The following is a 26,289-nucleotide window of genomic DNA, read 5'->3' on the forward strand; positions in this document are numbered from 1 at the left end:
AGATACCCTCTCTCTAGAATTGACGATTCGTTTGACCAACTTGAAGGAGTGGTACACTTTTCGAAAATCGATCTAAGAACGGGATATCACCAACTGAAGATTAAAACAGGGGACAAATACCGTATTTCGCACGAGGAATGGACATTATGAGTTCTTGGTGACGTCGTTCGGGCTAAAGAATGCCCCAGTAGCTTTCATGGAATTTGTGAATCGAGTGTTTAAAAAGTATTTGGACGTGTGCATTATTATTTTTATTGATAATATTTTAGTCTATTCTAAAACGGAAGAAGAATATGCGTAATATCTGAGGATAGTGGTAGAAGCATTGAGAAGAGAAATGTTGTTTGCCAAATTCTCAAGGTGCGAATTCTAGCAAAATGAAGTTCAGATCTTAGGACAATTGATGAGCAGTGAAGGAGTGTTAGTTGACCCTACCAATGTTGAGGCAGTATTCCAATGAGAAAGAATAACCACACCTATGGAAGTAGGAACTTTTTGGGAATTAACCGGTTTTATGAGAGGTTCGTACAAGATTTCGCTAAGATATCAGGACCTTTGACTAGGCCTACTTGCAAAACGGAAAAGGTTGTGTGGAATGAAAAATGTGAGGAAAGTTTTCAAGAATTGAAAAGGAGTTTGGTAACAGCCCTCGTGCTTGCATTGCCCGATGGAAAAGGTGATTTTGTGATCTATAGTGATGCGTCACATAAAGGATTAGGATGCATGCTCATGCAGCATGGGAAAGTGGTTGCTTATGCCTCACGACAGCTAAAGGAATATGAAGTAAGATACCCTACTCATGAATTAGAATTAGCAGCAATAGTTTTGCTTTGAAAAATTGGAGACAATATCCATACAGAGAAAATTGTGAGATCTACACTGACCATAAGAGCCTTAAGTATATATTTACTCAGAAAGAACTCAACAGGAGACAGAGGAGATGGTTAGAGTTAATGAAAGACTATGTCGGTGAGATTTTATATCACCCAGGGAAGGCCAATGTGGTGGTCGATGCCCTTAGTAGTAAAGAGAGACTCAAGATGTTGAAAACGCCGGAGGAACTAGTGAGAGAACTCGAGGAGATGGAGATAGAGGTGAAGTCACCGGTAAAGGGACTGATGGACTATTTGAGATCAAATTAGAATCGGAATTGTTAGAAAAGATGGGACATTGTCAGGAAGAGAAGACAAATGAAGAGCGAGAATCTTTGACTGAGAAGAAGTCAAATGTGAGAAAGATGAGAAGGGAATTATGAGGTATGCGAACTGGATTTGGATTCCGAATGTTCGAGAATTAAAAGATAAAATTTTACGCGAAGGACATATTTCTAGATCTTCAATTCATCCTGGAGGTACCAAGATGTACCGAGATCCAAAGGAATATTATTGATGACCCAACATGAAAAGAGACGTGGCCAATTGGGTTAGTAAGTGTTTGACCTGTTAAAGAGTGAAGGTGGAACATCAGCGACCGAGGGGATTCCTACAACCCTTAAGAATTCTGATGTGAAAGTGGGAACCAATAGCCATGGATTCTATGGTAGGATTTCCCCGAGCTAAGGCTAACCGTGATGCAATATGAGTAATTATAAATCGACTGACCAAGTCAGCATACTTTCTTCCAATCAAGAAAACCTATATGATGGATAGATTAGCAGAGCTATACATCAAGGAAATTGTGATAAGACATCGAGTCTCTGTAGCTATCATATCTGACAGAGATCCCCGATTCAACTCCAGATTGTTTTGAGGAGCTTTCAGGAATGCTTATGAACCAAACTGAATGTGAGTACTGCATACCATCCCCAAACCGATGGACAAAGTGAGTGAATCATTCAGACATTGGAGTACATGTTGAGAAATTGTGTAACTGATTTTTAAGGTTATTGAGATGAACACCTATCTTTGATAGAGTTTGCCTATAGTCATAGTTATCATACGAATATAGAAATGCCCCCACATGAGGCGCTGTATGGTCGGATGTGCCATTCACCCTTGTACTGGGATGAAGTTGGTGAAAGAAAGTTACTAGGTCCCGACTTGGTATAAAGAACGAAGGACATAGTTGAGTTGATCAGAGGATGCTTAGCGGCAGCCCAAGACCGACAGCGTAAATATGCCGACTTAGCATAAAAAGACAGAGAGTATGAAGTGGGTGATGAGGTATTTTTTTTGAAAGTGTCACCATGGGAAGGACTGATGAGATTTGGAAAGAAAGGGAAGTTGAGTTCCCGATATATGGGTCCTTTGAGATTTTGTGACCAATAGAACCGTGGCATACGAATTGGCTTTACCTCCAAACCTTCAATAGGTTCATAGTTTTTTTCATGTGCCAATGTTGAGAAAGTATAATGCGGATACCAAGAATATAGTGAAACATGAGTAAGTACTAGATCTGTCCTACATTGCGCAACCAGTTGAAATCATTGGTTGAAAAGAGAAAGTACTCAGGGACAAGAGTGTCAAGCTATTCAGAGTCTTGTTGAGACATCCCAAGGTCGAGGAGTCGACTTGGGAATTAGAGAGCCACCTGCGAGAAAGGAACCCCCATCTATTTGTGAGTTGATTCCGAGACGGAATCCTTTTAGGGGGGGAGACTATAAGAACCCCGATTTTTGTAATATTTTAAAACATCTGTGAATAGTAACTTGAGCTGATTAAGTAATACGTATGGGGATCATCATAAAATGAATAGTGGAATTTTGAGAATCCGAGATCATATTCTTGTTTATCGAGGAAAATGACTGAATGTAAAAGTCGACTGAATTCGAAGATTCACGATTATACTATGTGTTTTCGTATCTGTAAAGAATGGCGTAGAACCGGGAATACTACGTGAAATAAATAATATATCAAGGTGTTTCTATGATCAAGAGAAGGAATGGAATTGGTTATAGGATTATAAGCGATAAAAGAAATCGCTACGAAACAAGTCATTATACGTGGAAACTATCATAATGTAACGACGATTGCGTTTACGATAAATAAACGAATGAGAAATTAAATCCCATGCAAGTTGGCCATGCATAACCAAGTCTTAAATAGTAGTTAGGAGTATAACTAGATGATTAGAAGTTAACTAGAATAGTTAGTGGAATAGTGTTGAATAGTAATGGGAGACAAACAAGTACACAAGCCATACTTCTCCCTTTTCTCACTTCACCACACAATCAAACCAACCCATACCTTTGCCAAATTTTTGTCAAATCTGCTGCATACATCCCATATATTCATTATACACTCCCACACTTTAGCCACAAAAGAAAACAACCCCTTTTCCCTCACTTAAAGCTCTCCCATTTTTCATTCTAGCAGTTCGGGTTTTCTGAGCAAGGGAGAAAGAAAATTTTATAACTCAAAATATAATCATTCAAATATCATGAAATATTTACCATAGCTTCTATATATCATGGGTAAGCTTTGTACCAAATTTCAGCCTCAAATTATTTGTTTTCAATTTTATAAAAATGTTTGAATGAGGTGCTGAAAGGTAACTCCGAAATTCTAACTTGTTTCTTGGTTTTGTTTCTTAAGGATCTAGCCCTTCTAAGTGTTTTCTAAGCAAACCAAGCCTCAATCATCCTAGAAGTAACCTTCCTAGTGTCCAAGAAGGTATAAATTTCAACCCTTTAAGGTTTTATAGTTGAATTTAAGAGTTATGTTTGTTGTAGTGTTAAGATCCAAAGGATTGTGTTTGTTTAAGTTTGTATTGATTATGTTCTTGCTAAAGGCTTGAGATGTTGAGTTGTAATCCATGTATGTAGTACTAGATAGAGCATATAAGGTGTATGTGGGTGGATCTTGAGAAGTACTTGTGTTCATGATGGTTATAGGTAGTGATTGTGTTAAGATCAAGTAGTAGAAATTGAGTTTGGGCATTCTTGCACTTGATCTGTTTTCTGCAGGATATTCGGCCATGAAAATAGTTAAAATTTGAAAACCACTGGCCATAAATAGATAGATCCTGGTTTTTAGTTTCTATACATGTGTAGATCATCATGAGGAGATTTACGGTTTAGGAGTTATGGTCGTTTTAGTGTAAAACATTTCTGCGATTAGCCAACTGCACTTAAGTCCACTTGCATGGTGATTTTAAAGGACTTAAAGTAATTTCGAGATTCTGGAAAAATTATGAAAAATGGATATGACAGTAGAGAAGACTATACAAAAAGAATTTTGAGAAAATATTAATTTTTCGATTTTATAAAAATGTTTTGGTAAAGCAAGCGCAAGTGAGAAACGCATAAAAACCTAGTTTTGATGAGCGTTTTCTCACGTTCGAGCTTAAAACTCGAAATAGACTTTCTAAAGCGAACGATCGATTTCAAAACTCGAACATGTTATAAAGTGAGAATATAAGTGTTGAGAATGTGACGATCGGAGATTCGTTATACTTGAGTAGTTGCGAAAGTTGCTTAATAAAAGTGAGACGTTAATCGCGTACTAACTTGGACCGTTGGTTCTTGTTTATAGATCGCCAACCAAACACCAGAGACTATACCACTTCGATTACTCGAGGAAAGTTTTCGAAACCCTATCTCATACTATCCATGCTATATATATACTGTTGTGATATTGATGTCATGATTTACAGTTCAAATATATATGCTTGTCTATGATATCGATGCATACGAATTATGTGATTGTTTACGAAAACAAATTTCATTTTACACGAGTATGAGAAATTGAAACGTATTTCAAATATAATTTATGATAATGGGAGTCGGAGATATTTTAATAACGATTTAATTCTGGAGAGAGCCGGACGCGAAAGATTTCTATTTCGATAAACAAAGTACGTTCGTGTAATATATATATCAAGCGAACGATTGTGATTTTGACTTAAACTTCGAGAAATATTGGTTTATTCATTTAAGGGACACCCTTACTTGATTGATTATTTTATAAAGCGATACTTAAGGGATTATTAAATATCCAGAAATTATTTAAAAATATACTGAATAGTTTATAAATCCTTTCACGTTATTTAATAAAGATTTAACTATTTAAAGAGCAATTATAGGATACCAAATCCTGTTTTGATTATTTGATTAAGGTGTCTCCATTCGTTGGAAGTTATTTAGAAATATTTTGTATTTAAGGTTTTTTATTAATTCATTGAACCTTAATTAGAAATACTTTGTACTTAAGATTTTATCAATTCATTGAACCATATTCAGAGATATTTTATATATAAGGTTTTTATCAATTCATTGAACCTTATACAAAGATGTTTTATTTATAAGATTTTATCAATTCATTGAATCCCTCTTAAATTATTATGAGACCTTAGATATTTAATATCTTCGGACTTCTAAAAACTTATTTAAAAATAGACATAGTTCCCAAAGGTACTTTCTAAATTATTCAAAACTCTTGAAAGAGAATAATCATTTGAAACGTATCAAAACCTTAGGGAACTTAGTCTAGAAGCATAAGAGTTTTGCTTCCTCGTTCAATAAAGAACAAGTGAGTAATATATGTGTCACCCTAATACAGATAGGGATTTAAAAATGATTTTAAATTCAAAACTCCGACAACTCTCAAAGATCAATTGAGTTAAAAGTGATGAATAAATCATCTTATTTAAAGGTCAACTTTTAACGACCTATTCCTTCGAAAAAGGATTTTGAGCAAAAGATATAATTGTCTTGGGACTGGAATGTGGCCTTCCCGGCACGGAGTGGTATCGGGCAGTGACCAAGCGCGGAGTGGCGCATTATGCAAGCGCGGAGTGGCGCATTGTACGGTTATATGGTCTATGTGACTATTGACTTTTGGACTTGTACATCAATGGGCAACCACCGTGTAGTGTCTTGATGAGCCCAAAGGCGGCTAGGTTTGTATTCCTTCTACTAGTAGAGAAAATTTCGTATTCGGCTGATCACCGATACGTGGTTTATTCCAGTATAGTCCTTTTCTTCTATTTTGGAAAAACTGTTATGAAATATACAACAGAGAGCCGATAGAGATGAGTTTTAAATAAGGATGTTGATGATTATATATTAAATCCATTTGAGAAATCTTCCAATAAGGCGGAGTTTTAAATTGGGGTGTTGATGAATATATATCACACCCATTTGAGAATCTTGGTTCGAGTAACATCTTGAGATTTTGAAATAAAATGAGTACGAGTATAAAATGATTTTGAGAAAGAGATGAATACAAGTATCCAGTGGATATACTATTGTAGTTAATTTTGAGAATATTATAAATTTGACAAGCATATAAACTTTCAGAACGCTTTGGAGATACAAAGTATAATTATTGGTTTTATTTATCCTTTCATTCTTAATTATGGGGATATATACCTTACTGAGCTATAATGCTCACCCTTGCTTTTATATATCATATCACAACAGACTACCAGCATGGATCAGACCAGGACTGCTGTCCGTAGGCGGGTAAGGAACGCTCGTAAGTTCTGTAGGCTTTTCGTGCGCCAGCACCGTCAGGTAGATAAGTGGAGATGATTTATTTGATACTTTTTCCAAGCATATAACCTGTGTGTATGTGAGTTTGAATAAAAGGTCTAGTAATATTTTGAAAAGAGAATTATTCAATTAATAAGTGATCGTAATGACCCGAATTTTACGACCTTGGATTTGGGGGTGTTACAATTATCCTCATTGGATTGAATAGTCACAGAAACATTCATATCATTATCAGAGTTTAGAAATTCACATCAGACGACAATCATCATTTAAGCAAATTTTCAATTTAGGCACAGAATTCACAAGGATAGTAATATCTGTAAATACTGATCATAAAGTCTGATGTATCAGAACATAAACTAAGCAGATTTAGAGAAAGAACCTAAAACCATTCCAAGTTCATTTACCAATCTTGTAAAGGTTGCTTCACATAGTGGTTTTGTGAAGATATCTGCTAGTTGTTGATCTGTTGGAACAAAATGCAATTCCACTGTACCTTCATCCACATGTTCCCTTATGAAGTGGTACCTAATGCTGATGTGCTATGTCATTGAGTGTTGAACTGGATTACCTGTCATAGCAATAACACTTTGATTATCACAGTAAATAGGGATTTTAGAATATATTAACCCATAATCCAGTAACTGATTCTTCATCCAAAGAATATGTGCACAACAGCTTTCTACCGCAATGTACTCTGCTTCCGCAGTTGATATGGAAACTGACTTCTGTTTTTTGCTAAACCAAGAAACTAATTTGCCTCCAAGAAATTGGCAGTTTCCACTTGTGCTTTTCCTGTCAATTTTGCATCCTACAAAATCTGCATCTGAGTACCCTATTAGCATAAAGTCTGATTCTCTAGGATACCACAATCCCAGATCAGCTATACCCTTAAGCTATTTGAAAATTCTTTTCACAACTGTTAAGGGAGGTTCTCTTGGATCTTCTTGAAATCTTGCACAAAGACAGGTAGCATACATGATATCAGGTCTACTTATAGTTAGATAGAGTAGTGAGCCAATCATACCTCTGTAATCAGTAATATCTACTGATGTACCAGTATCCTTATCCAATTTTGTTGCAGTGGCCATAGGAGTGGATGCACTTGAACAATCTTGCATTCCAAATTTCTTCAACAAATTTCTGGTGTACTTAGATTGACAAATAAAAGTTCCTTCTTCATTCTGCTTGACTTGAAGGCCCAGAAAATAGCTAAGTTCTCCCATCATACTCATTTGATATCTTGACTGCATTAGTTTGGCAAATCTTTTACAAAGTCTGTCATTTGTAGAACCAAAAATGATATCATCAACATATATCTGCACCAAAAGTAAGTCTTTTCCATGGTTGAGATAAAACAGTGTTTTGTCAATAGTCGCTCTGTTAAATCCACTTTCCAGAAGAAACTGAGCTAATATCTCATACCATGCTCTTGGAGCTTGCTTAAGGCCATAAAGTACTTTGTCAAGTCTGTAGACATGATTAGGAAATTTTGAATCTACAAAACCTGGAGGTTGTTCAACATATACTTCTTCTTCCAATTCTCCATTAAGAAAAGCACTTTTTACATTTATTTGAAAGACTGTAAACTTTTTGTGAGCAGCATAAGCCAAAAATATCCTTATGGCTTCCAATCTAGCAACTGGTGCAAATGTTTCATCATAATCAATTCCCTCCTGTTGAGAATATCCTTTTGCAACCAGCCTTGCTTTATTCCTTGTAATTATGCCATCACTATCAGTTTTATTTCTGAACACCCACTTTGTACCAACTACAGATATGTTATTTGGTTTTGGCACTAGGGTCCAGACTTTATTTCTTTCAAATTCATTTAACTCTTCTTGTATTGCTTGCACCCAATCAACATCTTGAAGAGCTTTTTCCACTTTCTTTAATTCAGTCTGAGAAAGAAAAGAGTGATAGAGACATTCATTTGATGTAGCTGTTCTAGTTCTGACACCTGTATCAGGATTTCCAATAATTAAGTCAGGTGTATGTGCTTTGGTCCACTTCCTTGCAGATGGAAGGTTTTCTCTAGAACTGGATGCTTCCCCATGATCCATGCTATCTTCATCAACTTTTTCTGATGCTCCCCCTGAAATTATGCTCTCTGAGTTGGATCCTTCAAAATTGGAGTTCCCAGAATTATCAGAACTTGGCCCATCAGAAATTGATGAATCAGAACTTGAAGAGCCAGTTGTAGGTTCTGATGCTTCTTGAGATGTGGTTGTATCTTCAGTATGCTCCCTCTGCATAGGTGCATCTTCCTTTGGCGTAGTCACCATAGTTTCAATAACATCAGAGTTTAATCCATCAGAGTTTGCAGTATCAGGATTTAGATTGTCAGGATTTAGACTATCAGGATTTACAGTATCAGAATTTAAAACTTCTTTCTCAAATCTCAGCTGATCATGATCATTGAAATCTTCAAGTCCTGTAATCTTCTTATCATCAAAAGAGACATTGATAGATTCCATGACAACCCTTGTTCTTAAAATGTAGACTCTGAAGGCTTTTGTGGAAAGTGGATATCCAACAAAAATTCCTTCATCAGCTTTTAGATCAAATTTGGATAGCTGTTCAGGATGAGTCTTAAGAACAAAACACTTGCATCCAAATACATGAAAATACTTCAGATTTGGCTTCTTTTTCTTCACCATCTCATATGGTGTCTTTCCATGCTTGTTAATGAGTGTTGCATTTTGAGTAAAACAAGCAGTCTGTACAGCTTCAGCCCAAAAATAGGTTGGTAACTTTGCTTCATCAAGCATAGTCCATGCAGCTTCAATGAGAGTTCTATTCTTTCTTTCAACCACTCCATTTTGCTGTGGAGTTCCAGGAGCAGAGAATTCCTGCTTGATTCCTTGGTCTTTGCAGAACTCTTCCATAATCAAATTCTTGAACTCAGTGCCATTATCACTTCTTATGATTTTCACAGAGTCTTTAACCACTTTATCCAGTTGTTTGACATGATCAATCAAGATAGATGCAGTTTTACTTTTTGTGTGCAAGAAATACACCCATATGTATCTGGTGAACTCATCCACTATGACCATAGCATATTTCTTCTTTGCAATAGACATGACATTCACTGGACCAAATAGATCAACATGTAGTAGGTGATAAGGCTCAAGAATTGAAGATTCAGTCTTGCTCTTGAATGAAGATTTTCTTTGTTTTGCCTTTTGACAGGAATCACAAAGGCCATCAGGAGCAAATACTGATTTTGGAAAACCTCTCACAAGATCTTTCTTGACTAGTTCATTTATATTATTGAATTTTAAATGAGAGAGTTTCTTGTGCCAATTCCAGCTTTCTTCAATTGATGCTCTACTTAACAGACAGATTGCAGAACCATCAGTACTTGTTGAAAGCTTGGCTTCATAAATGTTACCATGCTTGTATCCTTTCAGAACAAATTTTCCTGTAGATTTGCTTACAACTTCACAGTGTTCTTCAAAGAAATCCACATGATAACCTCTGTCACAGATTTGACTAACACTCAGCAAATTGTGTTTAAGTCCTGAGACTAGAGCTACTTTTTCAATGATGACATTCCCCAGATTGACATTTCCATATCCCAAAGTTTTTCCCATGTTGCCATCTCCATAAGAAACACTTGGGCCAACTTTCTCCATAAAGTCTGATAGCAGGGTTTTATTTCCAGTCATATGTCATGAACATCCACTGTCCAGAACTAGGATGTTTTTCCTGTTGCCCTGCAATCACAAAGACCAATAATGATTAGTTTTAAGGACCCAGACTTGCTTGGATCCTTTGGCCTTATTAAGTTTGTTAACATTTGCAGCGGATTTAGCATCAGAGTTTATGTTAACATTTTTCTTATCAGCATTTACACTATCAGACTTTGCATCAGAACTTACACTAGAAGGAATAATGCTAACTTTCTTTAAAGAAGGTTTTATTTGATAATAATCATAGTACAAACTATGATATTCCTTACAAGTATAAATGGAATTCCATAAACTACCACAATGAAAACAAGGATTTTGTGGCATATATCTAACATACTGACTCTTAACTCCTGACTTTGAAGGTAAGGAGTTTATGTTCTTATTTTTCCTGCAAAAAGAAGTCAGATGATTAGAATTTCCACGGTTATAACATTTCTTTCTAGGAGCATTAGGAACAGGCTTATAATCATTACTTTTATTCACACCTTTCTTTCCATTCCTATTTTTCCTAGGGAGCTTTACCTTGTTTACATTCTTAACATCTTTCAACTTATGCTTAAGCTGCTTCTTTGTCATTAAGCCTATGTTACCTTCAGTTGGCTTATCCTGTTTTGGTTTGTCAGAAGTTAATTTCTCTTTAACTTCTGATTTATCAATATCAGACTTTACAGCTACAAACTTAACAGGATTTACCTTTGGCTTTTGTTTAACAACTATAGGCTCAATTTCTACAGTTCCCTTATCATTCTTATCATCTCCATAACCTAAGCCTTCTTTCCAGTTTCCACTACTTAACAAATTCTGAGTTGTTCTACTAGAGTTAGTCCAAGTCCTGATAATCTCTCTTTTCTTTTCTAACTCAGTTTTTAGAGATTCATTTATTTTAAGTACTTCGTCCCTAACATAAAAGGCATCATCTCTATCTTTCTGAGTTTGATGGAACATGACTAACTCTTTTTCTAAATAATCATTCCTCTTTTTATAAGCAAGATTTTCAAAAGTTAATCTTTCACATGTTAAAGTTTGATCCCTATAACTAATGAACATGGTTTTAAGATATCTTCTCAACTCAGTAATATCATCAGTATGAAAGGCATAAGTAGTTTGAGGTACCTTTAACTCAGCATTATCAGAACTGCTATCGGCATTTGCCATCAAGGCATAGTTCACCTCACTTTCAGAATCTGAAGTGTCTGTCCAGCTTTTCTTCTTTGTGACAAGAGCCTTGCCTTTGTCACTCTTTACTTTCTTGCAATTAGGAGATATGTGGCCTTTCTCACCATAGTTATAGCACTTGACATTTGAGTAATCTCCTCTGTCAGGCTTTCCTCCTTTGCCTTCAGATTTTCTGAAAACCTTCTTATCAGAACTTGCACCTTTCCTGGAAAATTTCTTTCCCTTTCTGAATTTCCTGTATGCAATCCTTGTGATTCCTTTCACCATAAGAGCACACAGCTTAATCATCTCTTCATCAGCATCCATCTCAGGTAAGCTTTCAGTTTGTGAGTCATCATCACTATCAGAACTTGATGACTCAGTATCAGACTTTGTGATGAGAGCTTTTCCTTTGCCTTTTCTTGAGGCAGCTGCTTTGGGGGATTCCTCCTCAGCCTTTAGAGCAACTGTCCTTGATTTTCTTCCATTCCTCTTGCTTTTTTGTTCCATCTCAAGTTCATGAGTCTTGAGCATCCCATAAATTTCATCAAGAGTTGTTTCTTCAAGATTATAGTTGTCTCTTATAGTGGTGGCCTTCAAATCCCAACTTTCACGAAGAGCTAACAGGAATTTAAGATTTGAATCTTCAAGATCATATTCCTTGTCAACTAGTGACAAAATTGTCATATAAACCAGTCCATGACTCATCAGATTTTGAGTCAAAGTGCTCATACTCTTGAGTGAATATAGTCTTCATGTTCTTCTTAATTGAATCAGTTCCCTGGCATCTTGTCTCCAAGGCATCCCATATCTCCTTTGCAGTATTGCAGTTAATTACCCTATTTGACATGACATTATCAATGGCACTATGCAGCAAGTGTCGTACCTTAGCATCCTTAGCAATCGATGAGATATCTTCAGCAGTGTAATCACTCTTCTCCTTTAGAACGGACTTTGCTGGTTCACCTGCAACTACAACAGAGAGTTTGGTTGGCTTGTGTGGTCCTTCATTGATTCTGTCAAGGTATTTTGGATCTATAGCTTCCAGAAACATAGAAATCCTCACCTTCCATATGGGATATTCAGATGGTTTCAGTATGGGAACTCTAATAGTCTCATATCGATTATGGATTTGAGTATTTGGAGGTTCTTCAATTTTGGTGGGCTTGGTTGGAGTTTGTTCTTCTTCAGACATGATTGTTTTTGGATCTTAAACTGTTTGTGTGTTAACAGATCTGCTCTGATACCACTTGTTAGGTCTCACACACTGTAGAAGGGGGTTGAATACAGTGTTTATCACAATCAAATCGAATATAAGAACACAGAAAATAGATTTTATTTAACACAATAAACTCTGTTACAATATAGAACTGTCCTCTCTCAGTGATGAACAACTTATCACGAGAGCTGCTAGGGTTACAATAAATAATAACTTCGATTATGATAACACATATAGTGTAAACCCTATGTCTGTGTTTATATACTACACAGTTACAAGATAAATTCTAATTGATATGGAATATAATTCTGCTTCCTAAAATATATCAACTAGTTACCTTTTCTTCCAAGTATTCTATTCTTCATAGAATTCCTTCTTCATGCATATCTCTTCTTACGTTTGTCTTGATCTTCTTTCCTTTCAATCAGCCGCCTTCCTTATCTGAAAGTCTCCTTAATTCCTGATATTATCTCCTAATAAATATCTCCTGATAACTTAAGTTCTGACAACTTAAGTTCTGACTTCAGTATAAGTACTGATTTCCAGTTAAGTACTGATTTGTCCTGTTAAGTAAGATCTGAAAACTAAACACAATTCATATTAGTCATGACATTATCAAATATATCTAACAGCCAGTGATAAACTAGACCCTATGGGTCGGGGATGGACCGGACCCTTGGGCCATAGTGCCTGGGTACCCGAATGGATCTGTACAAGTAGGTATAGATCTACACTATATCCTAACTGATCAGCCGGGTATGAGTGTGAACGTTTAACTAGTATCTAGTCTAATTTATTGTTGATCCCTTGAAAAGTTATATAATTACAAAACCGAACAAAAACCTGATCCAGGAGATGAATCTAGGAATTGCTCGTCACTTTAAATTACAATTATGGGCTAGTAACGACCAATACTTATTCGTTCAACTACTTCAAATAAATAGAAATATATATAAATTATTTAAAAAAAATTTCCGGAAATTTCCTTTTGTTATTGATACTTGGAAATCGTTTATATACTTGCTGGGCATTTTTGGCTCACTCTTGCTTTGTAAATTCTTATTTCTTTCAGAAGCAAATGAGGATAAATGTGAATAGCTTTGAATAGATAGTAGAAGTTAGAAAGACCTCCGATGCAAGAGGGTGAAGATGTTAGAAAAATAAGACAAGGGAATTAGTATAAAGGTATTTAAACTTGTATTTTAGTTGTGATAAATTTTAGAAGGTTAGATTCTTGTTTCATAACATAACCTGTAAATGATCTGGTATTAAGGGGTCATTGTATATTATTCTATATAATGTAAAGATTATTTAGTGACACCCAATCCTGATCCCGGAATTGGGACTGTTACAAGTCAAAGGAAAGTATTACTGATGTGTTTAAAAGGTTTAACAAGCTGATTAATGACCTTGTAGCTGCATGAAAAATATATGAAGCTGAAGAAGTAAACTTCAAGTTTTCTCTCACACTTTCTGACCATTTGGAACAGAAAATTTCAGCAATCAGAGAAGGAAGAGACTTGAGTAGAATAACTCTGGAGGTTTTATATGGAATCTTAAAAACATACTAATTAGAAATGATTTAAAGGAAGTCATTAAGGGCTGGTCAAGGGTATGTTGTAGATGGCTCAAGTGCTCTAATTGTCAATGAAAACCCGACCTCTAATGATGAGCCAAGATCCCAGACTTCAGTTGTCTCAACAAGTGAGCAAAAAAACAATTATTTACAGGAACAAGTCATACTGGAATTGGAAGAAGAAGAGTTCTACACCTTGGATGAACTTGATGAGCTAGATCAGTCAATGGCCTATTTGGCAAGAAAGTTTTCTAACATTAGAGTAAAGAAGCCAAGATTCTTCAAGGGTAAAGGACAATCATTCAACAAAGACAACAGCTAGAAAGGAAAAGGGAAGTACACATCTAATAGAAAAAATGGTTACAAAACTGGATCTGTTGACAGATAAAAAATAAGGTGCTATAATTGTGATGAGCTAGGCCATTTTGCTACAGAATGCAGGAAATCCAAGAAAGCAAAGAAATACAAAGCTTATCTTGAACCGGAAGTAAAGTTTGAAGCTCTTCTGAAGAAACAACAAAGCAAAGCTTATATTGCAGAGGAAAAGAGTTGGGATGATTCTGATAATTATGAAAATGAGGAAGTTGGAAATTATGCACTTATGGCCTTGGAGCCAGGATAGTCATCCTCATTAAAATGCAGGTACCAACTCTTACCACCATTGATTTAAATGTAAGTCAATATAAGGAAACTGTTGAAAAGATGAGCACAGAAATGTTTCACATTCATACAAGTATGGTTGCTGCTAATGAAGAGGTTAGCAGACTGACAAAGATAAATGAGAAGCTTGAAAATGAGAAACAAGAGACTAAATTTTTGTTGGTAGAGCTTGAAGCTGTGAAACAAGAAAATGCCTATCTGAAGAACAAGCTCAAGTGTGCAAATGAGATTGAAGCTGTGTTAAGGAAGAACTTAGAAAAGAATGAAGTCAAATTAAAATCTTTCATGAATGCATCTGAGTTGGTTGGACAATGCCATGAGAAGAACAAGCCATGTGCAAATATTGTTATTGGACTTGATTATGATGCCTTGAACAACAAAAAGAAAGCTATAGGTGAGAAAGGGAAAGCAAATGAAAATGAAGATGTTCCAGTTATGATGAAAAAGGTTGGCTCACCTATGTTCAAAGTATGTGAAATAAAATTCAGTGAAGAGGAGTTGATCATAAAGCAAGAAATTGTTGATAAAGAAGAAAAATGCAGAAATAACTCAATCTTCCAAAGCTGAAGAGAAGCTCATGAACAACCAAGGTTCGAAGAGACCTATCAAGGAATGGAAATGTAACAATTTTGCTTATGTTGCAGATGCTCCAAAAAAGAAATGTGAAAAGTGTGGCTCTGTGAATCACCTAACTCACCTTTGTAAAAAGGTTGTTAGTAAGCCAGCTGAAGGAGCCTGCAAGTATAATGAAGCCAAAGCAAATGATCCCTATTCATTCTGTGATAAGTTTGACTGCATTCCCTGTAACTTAAAAGTAATGAAAAGTTGCCACAAGCTGATCTCAAAGAAGTCAGTATTAGATCTACAGCTGCAAGGGAAAATGCACAAACATCTATTAATGTTATTCTTTCTGAAACTTCTAACTCTACTTCTGTTAAATCAGTTAACAAGAAGAAAGTACCCAACACTGCTTGGGTTGCTAAACACACTTAAAACTCATTGTGTGCAGGGCAAAATGAAGAAAGTCATATGGATCATAGACAGTGCATGTTCCAGGAAAATGATAGGTGAGAAGGCCCTGCTATCACAGTTTGAGGAGAAGGCTGGCCCTTTGGTGACCTTTGGAGACAACAACAAAGGATTCACAATGGGATATGGCAAGATTGTTTCTGGAAATGTTGTCATTGATGATGTACCATTGGTAGCTGGTCTTGAAGTAAATCTTCTTAGTGTCAGCTAGTTTGTAGACAAAGGTTTTAAAGTTCTATATGACAAAGAAGAATGTGTTTTCATCAACAAGAAAACCAATAAATTTGCTCTGAAAGGAGCAAGGAAATGAAGCTTATTTGTTGCAGACTTGAACTCAACGAATGAGAATAAAATTTGTTGTTTCTACACCAAGGCATCCTTAGAGCAAAGCATATTATTGCACAAGAAACTCTCACATCTAAATTATAAGGCAATCAACACTCTGGTCAAGAAAGAGTTGGTGAGAGACATGCCAAAATTAGAGTTTTCTCAAACTGAAGTATGTGAAGCTTGTCAAAATGGAAAGATGAAAAGATCAAGTCACAAGCCAAAAACTGTGAATTCGATAAGTGCACCATTGCAACTTATTCACATGGATGTGTTTGGACTAGTGAATGTCTTATCAATTTCAAGGAACAAGTATGCAGTTATGATGGTGGATGACTACTCAAGATACACATGGGTAAAATTTATGCATTCTAAAGATGAGACTCCACATATCATAATTGAGCACATAAAGAAGATAGAGAAACAGGCTGAAGACCAAAATAATGTGAAGAGATTGAGAAGTGATAATGGAATAGAATTTAGAATTGCAACATTGAGTGAATTCTACAAAAGTAAAGGCATTGTTCCAGAGTTCTGTACTGCCAGAACACATCAACAAAAGGGGTTGTTGAGAAAAAGAACAGAACATTAGTAGAAGCTGCAAGAACAATGCTGCAAGATGTAAATTTGCCAACTAGTTTTTGGGAAGAAGTTGTGAATACTGCATGCTACACTTAAAACAAATATCTCATTAACAAGATTCATGGAAAATCACCTTACTCAATCATGTCTAAAAGAAAGCCTATTGTAAAGCATCTTCATGTGTGTGGAAGTAAGAGTTACATCTTGAAAGACAACTCTTAATATATGGGAAAATTTGACTCAAAGGTTTTTGAAGCAATTTTTTTGGGATATTCATTGGAGAGAACTTCCTACAAGGTCTATGTGATTGATCAAAAGAAAACCATGGAGAGCACAAATGTGATTTTTTATGATGACAAATGTCCAGGCTCGGAATATCTTGATGAAAATGAAGTTGAAGCCCATACATTTGAAAATCTCAATATTAACAGTGATTCTGTTGAAGAGGATGAAGGCAATACACAATAGATGATGAATGAAGCAACTACTGAACAGGAAAATCATGAAAATAGAAGCTCATCTCATACACCTGAATTTGATAGCACAAATTGAGGGGGAGAAAAAGAAGAAGAATCTACTAGTCATACAAATAATGAAGAAAATGATGAAGGCACCAGTAAAAAAACTCACATCATAAAATGGGATATGAGTCACAATCAAAATGTAATAATTGGTGATCCTAATGCTGGTGTAAGGAATAGAAGTGCAACTGCTAATGAGTGCCTACATGCATGCTTTCTGTCTCAACTCGAGCCTAAGAAAATTAAAGAAGCTCTTATGGATCATGATTGGATAACTGCCATGCAAGAAGAGCTTAATCAGTTTCAAAGAAACAAAGTTTCGGAGTTAGTTCCTGCACCTAAGAACAGAAGTGTAATTGGAACAAAATGGGTGTTCAGGAACAAGATGGATGAAAATGGTATAGTTACCAGAAACAAGGCAAGGTTGGTTGTAAAAGGCTACTCACAAGAAGAAGGAATTGATTATGATGAAACTTTTGCTCCAGTTGTAAGACTTGAAGCAATAAGGATTTTTCTAACATTTGCTACACATTCAAACTTCAAAGTGTATCAAATGGATGTTAAGAGTGCCTTCCTAAATGGTGAGTTGGAAGAAGAAGTTTATGTGCAACAACCACCTGGCTTTGAAGATCCAGAATTTCCAGATTTTGTGTACAAGCTACTCAAGGCTCTATATGGACTAAAGTAGGCACCTATAGCTTGGTATGACACACTGACAGATTTTCTACTTAAACATGGTTTCACTAGAGGAACAATAGACAAGACACTCTTCTACAAGCTACATGGTGGTGATATGATCCTAGTTCAGATCTATGTGGATGATATCATCTTTGGTTCTAATAATGAGAAGCTCTGTCAAAGATTCTCTAAGCTTATACAGAATGAATATGAAATGAATATGATGGGGGAATTAAGGTACTTTCTTGGACTTCCAGTCAGTCAAAAAAGTGATGGAATCTTCATCAGCTAGACTAAGTATGTTAAAGATTTGTTGAAAAAGTTTGGCATGGTTGATTGTTCACCTGCATCTACACATATGTCTACAGCAACAAAGTTGGATGAAGAAAAAAAAGGCAAAAGTGTGGATATTACAAGCTATAGAGGAATTATTGGAACATTTGATGGCTGTAAAGAGAATTTTTAGATATTTGAAAGGGACTCCAAACTTGGGATTGTGGTATCCTAAGGGAACTGGTTTGGAAGCTGTTGGATACACAGTTGTAGATTTTTTTGGATGTAGGGTTGACAGAAAGAGTACTAGTGGAAGCTGTCAGTTTCTTGGACAAAGACTTGTATCCTGGTATAGCAAGAAACAACAATCCGTGTCAACTTCCACAGCTGAAGCTGAATACATAGCTGCTGTAAGTTGATGTGCTCAAGTGCTTTGGATTAGAAATCAGCTAATGGACTATAGTCTAGTGTTACATAAAATTCCAATTATGTGTGACAATCCTAGTGCTATATCTATTGTGGCTAATCCAGTTAATCATTCTAGAAAAAAGCACATTGATGTAAGGTACCATTTTATTAGAGAACATGCGGCAAATGGTACCATTGAGCTTATTTTTGTTCTAACAGAAAAACAATTAGCTGATATTTTTACTAAACCTTTGGATGAAGCAACTTTCACTAGACTTATAGGTGAAATTGAAATGCTCAATTCTTCATCCTAAGGCAAGAACTCAGCTAATGTTTTGCAGCAGATTAATTTCTAGTAAGTCAAAATTAATTTGATTTAATTAGAAATTAACTGAAATATGAATTATAAATATTTCAAAAATCTCTGCTTATTAATTTTTCAAAATTCAAAATATAGCTTGGAATTTTTTAAATTTTAATTAAACTTCCAAATTGTTAATTTACATTTTTAATATGTAAAATTAACACAAGGTAGAATTAAAGTGATCAAAAGTATACGGAGAACTGAGTTCTCGATAAGTCCAACTGACTTATGGACAAGTTATTTTAAGACTTCTCGAGTGAGTTCTCGATAAGTCAATTTACTGACTTCTCAAGTAACTTCTCGATAAGCGTTATTATGACTTATCGATAAGTCATTGTAGAGTTCTCCATAAGTGTTAACTTACAGACTTCTCTACAAGTATCTTTTAGACTTATGAATAACTCAGAACTGAAATAATTTAATTCAATGAATTATTTTAGTAAAATACTTTTGGCAGAATTATACTAATTTTATTTTGATTTATTCAAATAAAAATTGGAAGCAATTCAGACCATTTTGGACAAACTGGGTATTTATTTGACATCTTGATAAGTTTATTTTTTAGTTCTCTACTAGAATAAATAAAATGACTTATCGATATGTTTTTCTCATTTCAAAATGACGTCACGATAAGTATACTCCAAACATCTATTTTTGACTTCTCGATAAGTCATCTGCTTTTACTATAAATACCCAGACATCTCGATACATATATACTTACGGCTTTGAGAACTCTAAGTGACCTAGCTTTTTCAATCTAAAACTGATTTCTCTCTCGTTTCAACTCCTTTCTCACTAATTTTTCTTACCCATTCACTCTCACTAAACAACAATGACACTCAATATTGTTAGAGCAACTATCCCAGAGAAAGGAACCAATTACCTGGCTTTTACTGATGCTAACCAAGCCCCTAATAGTTTCAAGGGGTTTGTGAAATTATTGTCTGAATCTTACCTCGCAGGAGCTTTAACTGCTAACCCAGTCTTGTACTTGGATGTTCTACATGAGTTTTGGATAACAGTTGTGCTGAGAACTGTTATGAATGACAACTTTGTATCTTTGGTGATAACTTGCACAATTGGAGGCCAACAGATAAAGTTCAATGAGCAAGATGTGAATGCAACCTTGGGTCTTCCAACTGCAAATCTGATGGAGATGCCAACACATGATGAGCTTGATGAGTTCATGGACTTCATCAACTAAGGTGGAAGGATCAATCTGGAAAGCTTGAATAGAACAAACCTCAGGAAGGAATGGTCCTTTGTGTTTGATTCTATAGTAAGGGCCTTCACATGCAGGAAGACAGGGTATGACAACATTTTAAGTGTGGTGCAGAATCTGGTATTCTCAATAGCCCACAACAAACACTTGAATGTTGGTCTATTGATCCTAGAAGAACTTGCAACCAGGCTAACAATGCCCCAATCTACTAGAGGTAATGATATTTTCTTCCCTAGATTCCTTATGTCTACTTTAAATCATAAAGTAACAGACATACATTTGTTGAATGGTATAGATAGCACTAAAATAGGCAATTGTAAGCAAGTGTCCAAAATAATATTTGGTTCACTTACTACAAAGAACAAGGTAAATGAAAGTCTGAAAATTACTCCATTCATGATGGAGAGGTTTAGGACTTACCCTTACCCAATGCCTGACATGAGATCAAATGTACAATCTAGTACAACTATGGTCCCTGAACCTGTAGAAGTACAAATACAGGAAAACCAACAGGGACCTTCCCAAGATGAGACCATTTCTTCAAACCAAGTAGCAGCTAGGAAACCAACCACTTCATCCTCTCAAAAGGGTGAAGTGAGTAAAAAGAAGAGAAAGGAGATAACCCTTACTGTTATGAATGAGAGTGGTGAGGAACATACAGACCCGAGTCACCATTGGTCAAAAGGACAAAGAACGCTAAGAAATTTGAGCTGATCACTCAAACCACCTCTGTATCCTCCCAAAAGGATGCAGTTGTACAAATAGGGACAAAACAGAATCTAGAGACATCCTCTCAACAAGGTGTTTCTATTGAAAATAGCATTCTCCCCAATGCATCTTGTACAAAGTCTACACAACTAACACTTGAAAAAATTCAAGTGTATGGTAGAAGTAATAAGGATGGTACGCATAGTGAGAGAACATCTATTGAAGCTCCCTCATCTATTCATGAGGAGCTGCCAACACTCACTACTTCACAACAACTCCTAATCTCTCAAATTTCTTCTTCACATACAGCAATTGAATATATTTCTCAAGTGCAAACTCAATCAAGTGACTTGGTTCAAGAAACCTTGCTCACCACCCAAAAACCACAATTAGTTGGTGAGAGACTACATGCTGGGGTAGACCTTGATGATGCCAACACAAACATGGGGGATTCATTAGTTTTTACTGAAGACCCCATAGATTTTACAAATACACCTTCATATGCAAATCAGTCTTCACAGACTGTTAGGTTTGAGGGTAGTATTGATAAGTGGATTTTATATCCACTTGGAACGCTTTATTACAAGCTTAAATTGGTGTTTTGGACTCAAGTTGTTGGTATTTTGATGTGTATTTGTGTTATTGTATTTCAGGTATCAGTTAAATGAAGAAAAGAGCTTTTAAAGGAAATATGATAAATATTTATCAGAATGGGAAGCCTAGGCCATTTTTAAGTTGTAGAGAATCTCTTTAGCTTCGCGTGGACAGTTAAATCGCCTAATTCTGACGAGTAGAACTCAAGTTATGGCCAAAACAAGATTCATCAGAATTTTTCTAGACAGGATGCAGGCGCCCGCCTGGATGTGGGGCGGCCGCTTGGGAGCTGAGGCACCCGCCTGGAGAGCTGAGGCGCGGCTGGTCGCTAATTTCGCTAAAAAACCCTATTTGAGTGGAATTTGATGATTTTAAGGGTCCAGGTCCACTAGGGGCGTATATATACTTAAAAAAAGGGTTTTCATCATCCGGGAAGATTGGGATACCAAGGAGAAGACCTAGAAGCACAAAACAAATCCGAAAATGAAGATCTTGTTTTCAACTTGTGATTCTTTGAATTAGTTATAACTTTGGATGCTCGTTTTCATTCTTGTTGAACCTAGATCTCGTTTATCCGTACTTTAATTATTATTCAGTTTATTAAGACCTTGTTTATACCATGCTTTCATTGGAACCCATGGAGATGATGAGTTCAATTATGAACTAATCGTTGTCATGGGATTATAGCGGATTCACTTATGGATTTTAATAGTTAATTATTTTGTTATCTTGGTGTGTGGTGATTATTGATATCCTAGTATTGGTTGTGCTTATTCGTCTTATGTGCGTAGCTAACATATAAGATAGCGTGTTAATCTCTATTGAAGCGACAGTGAATATAGAGGTTTAGAACTTGCCATGCTAGCATAGGTTCATGTATTGTATGCATGATTAGTGCGTAATTCTAACCATTTTACTTGCCCTATGTAATCATTATGGATAACTTGTGCTTAAACCTTATGTTGTCAAATTCTATAGATATATAGGGTCTAAATATAATTGGTGCCTATTCAGCTTCTATCTCTTTTGTGGATGTCTGGTAGAATGGTACTCGTGCAACGAAAGTTGGTGTTTATCAGTTTCGTGTTATCTGATTAGTGTCATCACCATTACATGCTAAGGTTAAGAACAATGACTTTGAATGAAGTATTTAATGAAGTTAGAATCCCATGTTTGTCATATATATTAATTTAACCTCAATTCTCTTAGTTAATGTTATTTAGTATAATCTCTTAGTTTAACAAAAACCCAATTTGTTATTTGTCTTAGCATTGAACGATAACCATACATTGTTGCATAGGTGCATAAATTGAACTTAACCTAACCAGTCTCTGTGGGAATGAATATGATTGATATCTTATAGTACTTGTGAACGCGTATACTTGCATGAATATTAGCGCGTATTTTCGCCCTAACAAGTTTTTGGCACCGCTGCCGGGGACTCGGTGTTAATTTTTAGTTTATGTGCTTGTCATCAGTGGTCGTTAAAGTTCACTGACTCGGATTCTATTACTTTCATGGTTTATGTACTTGTGTTTCAGGTACTCATTACAATGGGAGATCCAATAGCACGAACGAAAGCCTTGATGGATTTTTCTCAACCCAAAATCAATGACATTCAATCTAGCATTGTCAGGCCAGCTATTACAGCTAATACCTTTGAGATCAAGCCTGGAATAATTCAATGGGTGTAGAATTCAATCCAGTTTGGGGGTCTCCAACTGAAGATCCCAATATGCACATTAGGGATTTTATTGAGATCTGCGACACCTTTAAGTTCAACGGTATTTCTGAAGATGCTATGACGCTGAGACTATTCCCATTCTCTCTGAGGGACAAGGCTAAGAGCAGGTTACACTCTCTACCAGCTGTTTCGATTACTACTTGGGAAGATCTTGCTCAAAAGTTTCTTACTAAATTCTTCCTTATGGTGAAGACAGCTGCAATCAGGAATGCTCTTACTCAATTTGTGCAGCAATCAGGAGAATCTTTGTGTGAAGCTTGGGAGCGCTACAAGGAGATGCTTAGGAAGTGTCCTCATCATGGAATGCCTGATTGGATGATCATCACTTTTTTACAATGGGTTGGGAGCACAGTCCAGACCCATGCTCGATGTAGCATCAGGTGGAGCCTTATGGGCTAAGAGCTATGAGGAAGCTTATGATCTAATTGAACTGATGGCTGCTAATGAATATCAGTATCCAACCCAGAGATGTCCACAGGGCAAGTTAGCAGGAGTTCTTGAAGTGGATACAACTATGGCTATCACTGCTCAACTAAAGGAGTTGTCTATGAAGATCGATTCTCTGGCTAACTTGGGTGTTAATCAGATAACCAGTATTAGTGAGCTATGTGCAGGTTCGCATGCGACAGAGCAATGCGCTATATCTAGTGACTCAGCCCAGTTTGTGAGCAACTTTCAGAGAACGCAACAACCAGACACTTATCATCCTGACAACTGGAATCATCCTCACTTCAGCTGGAGCAACAATCAGAATATAATACAACAACCGTTCCAGTAGTTTGGAAATAAGCTATTCAACCCGCCTGGTTTTCAGCAACAAATTACACCAAAACAACAAACTCTTGGTGCATGTCTATCTTCAAATAAAAAATCTGAATTGGAGGAGTTGCGGCTTATGTGCAAAAACCAGGTTCTTATATGCCAAAGCCAGGCTGTTTCTATCAAGACTCTAGAGAACCAAATAGGGCAAATTGTTAATGCCTTATTGAATCGACAACCAGGAACGCTTCCTAGTGCTATAGAAGCCAATCCAGGCAAGACGGAAGTTGAAGAACAGGTGAACGCCATCACCTTAAGGTCCGGAAAGTTCGCAAGCCCCCAAATTCAGCAAGACGAAGAGCCTGAAAAATCTCAAGTTTCAGAAAATGCAGTTGTGGCTGAAGAAGAAGTGTAGAAGGAAGCAGAGGTGGAACCAAGGAAGACTACTATGGAATACACTCCTTGTGGCGTCCTCCAAACTCGGGTCAGAAGTTTGGGGTCCACAACACATACCCAATACATATAAACCTGTATATGAAATATTATTTGTAATGACCTTGCTTTACATAACCACGGATCGCAACATTTTAAAGTATGAAAACAAGCCACAACCTTAACTTCGATTACAACATACCAAATCCCAACTAATTCAAATTACAACTGATAATAAAATTATTCTTATAATCTTACTATCTCACTACCGAAGTAAGCTCCTGCTAGCTCGATCTAACTCAATCTGGAATCCTAGCTCGTACATTGAACTGGAAAACCTCGCTATCAACCGTATCCTTCTTAACTGTAGAATACATAAAAAGATTTGTAAGAGTGAGCTAACTACCTCGATAAGTCACAATAACAATAACTGAGGTTAATCAATTATCAAACGAGATGATTCAGAGGAATTAAGATTCTTGTTAAGCAATCGTTAGAATTGGATATTCATTTTAAATTTAAAAAAAACAAGGTTAGGCTGCTGATCAGTCACGCACTAACCCCGAGCAAGGCACACAGCTCTGCTCTATAAACTGGATCCATGGCACATATTGGCCTAATTCGACCACAAATTTGGTCTGACCACGAATCTGGTCCATCTAAAGAAAACTATCCAATTCTAAAGCAGTTCCGTATGATAAACAATATAACTCAATAAAACAAGATCATAATCAACAGTAATAAAACTTTTGTATAAAAGCATGGTACAATGCATGAGTATCACGAGGGAATATCAAAGTATATATATAGGAAATGGCTTTCAGCCTGTAGGAGAATCGGGTATTAGATGAGCAATGATTTTACAAGGTTTAGTTCTTTGGTGCCATAGGGTATGGTTGAGTATAAAAGCTTCGGTATGTTTAAACAATTCTGTTCCAGTGTTCGGTATATGATGAATATATATTTGTGGGGTAGTATCGTATTTGTGTGGGTTAGTATCTGGTAATTCAACAAGAAATGGTTCCCAAAAAATAAGGCTTACGGCTCAAAGATCAAATGATGTGGCTCAAGTTCAAGGCTGAATGATTCAAAAGTACTTACAGTATAAAACAGAGATATTTTGAATACTTAACGATATGTCGCGAGAGAGTTTAGAAATATTTATACCATATTTCGAGAAAGGCTTAGAAGTACTTGCCTTATCAGAATCGATTCCAACTTTACTTGTACTTGTCTAATGACTTTATTCAATAACCACTCGTCTACTTTTCTATGCCTTGCCTCTATTCACTGATCACCCGCTGTATTTTCTACGCATCGATTCCATTTTCTGATCACCTGCTTCCCTTTTCTATGCCTTGTCTACTCTGCTAGGCATCATAAGTATCTATCAATATTCATCTTACATTATTCTAATCGCCACATGGACGTCATAAGGTTTCATCTACCCTTCGTTTTACCCAAATTCGATTAACGGATTAAAAATTATGCTAAAAACAAGTAAACACTGATCACATAGTCTAACAACCAAACAAATGAGTCACAAATAACACATAATACGTCAAATAATCAATTAAATTTCATTTATAAGGAAGCTTGGGTCATTAACAGTCTTTCGGGTATTTAATACGATTTTTAAAACATTTTTCGGAGTCAAAACGGGTCGTTGGATCAATTTTAAAGCAATAAACAGGGTTCCGTTGGCCAAATCTGGCTTCAGAATAATTTTATAATAATTATCGAGCCTTGAAAACAATTTAAAATAATATTTAAAGCTCGAAACTATTTTTCGGAATTTTTAAATCATTTAAAAATAATTAAATCTAATTAAATAATTAACTAAAATTAATTAATAAATAATTAAACTAATTAATCAATTAATATTTAAATTAATTAATTAATTAATTAAA

The 26,289-nt window shown here is 35.9% G+C and overlaps 1 non-coding gene across 1 annotated transcript; it reads right to left on the reverse strand.

Moving 5' to 3' along the window:
* Positions 1-23,386: 23,386 nt before the first annotated feature.
* LOC141682054 (small nucleolar RNA R71) lies at positions 23,387-23,493 on the reverse strand. Its single transcript, XR_012559459.1, has one exon. It is a non-coding gene; the product is annotated as a small nucleolar RNA R71 (small nucleolar RNA).
* Between the last annotated feature and the right edge of the window lie 2,796 nt (positions 23,494-26,289).

Source organism: Apium graveolens, chromosome 8 (assembly GCF_009905375.1).
Source record: "Apium graveolens cultivar Ventura chromosome 8, ASM990537v1, whole genome shotgun sequence".
Taxonomy (NCBI): domain Eukaryota; kingdom Viridiplantae; phylum Streptophyta; class Magnoliopsida; order Apiales; family Apiaceae; genus Apium; species Apium graveolens.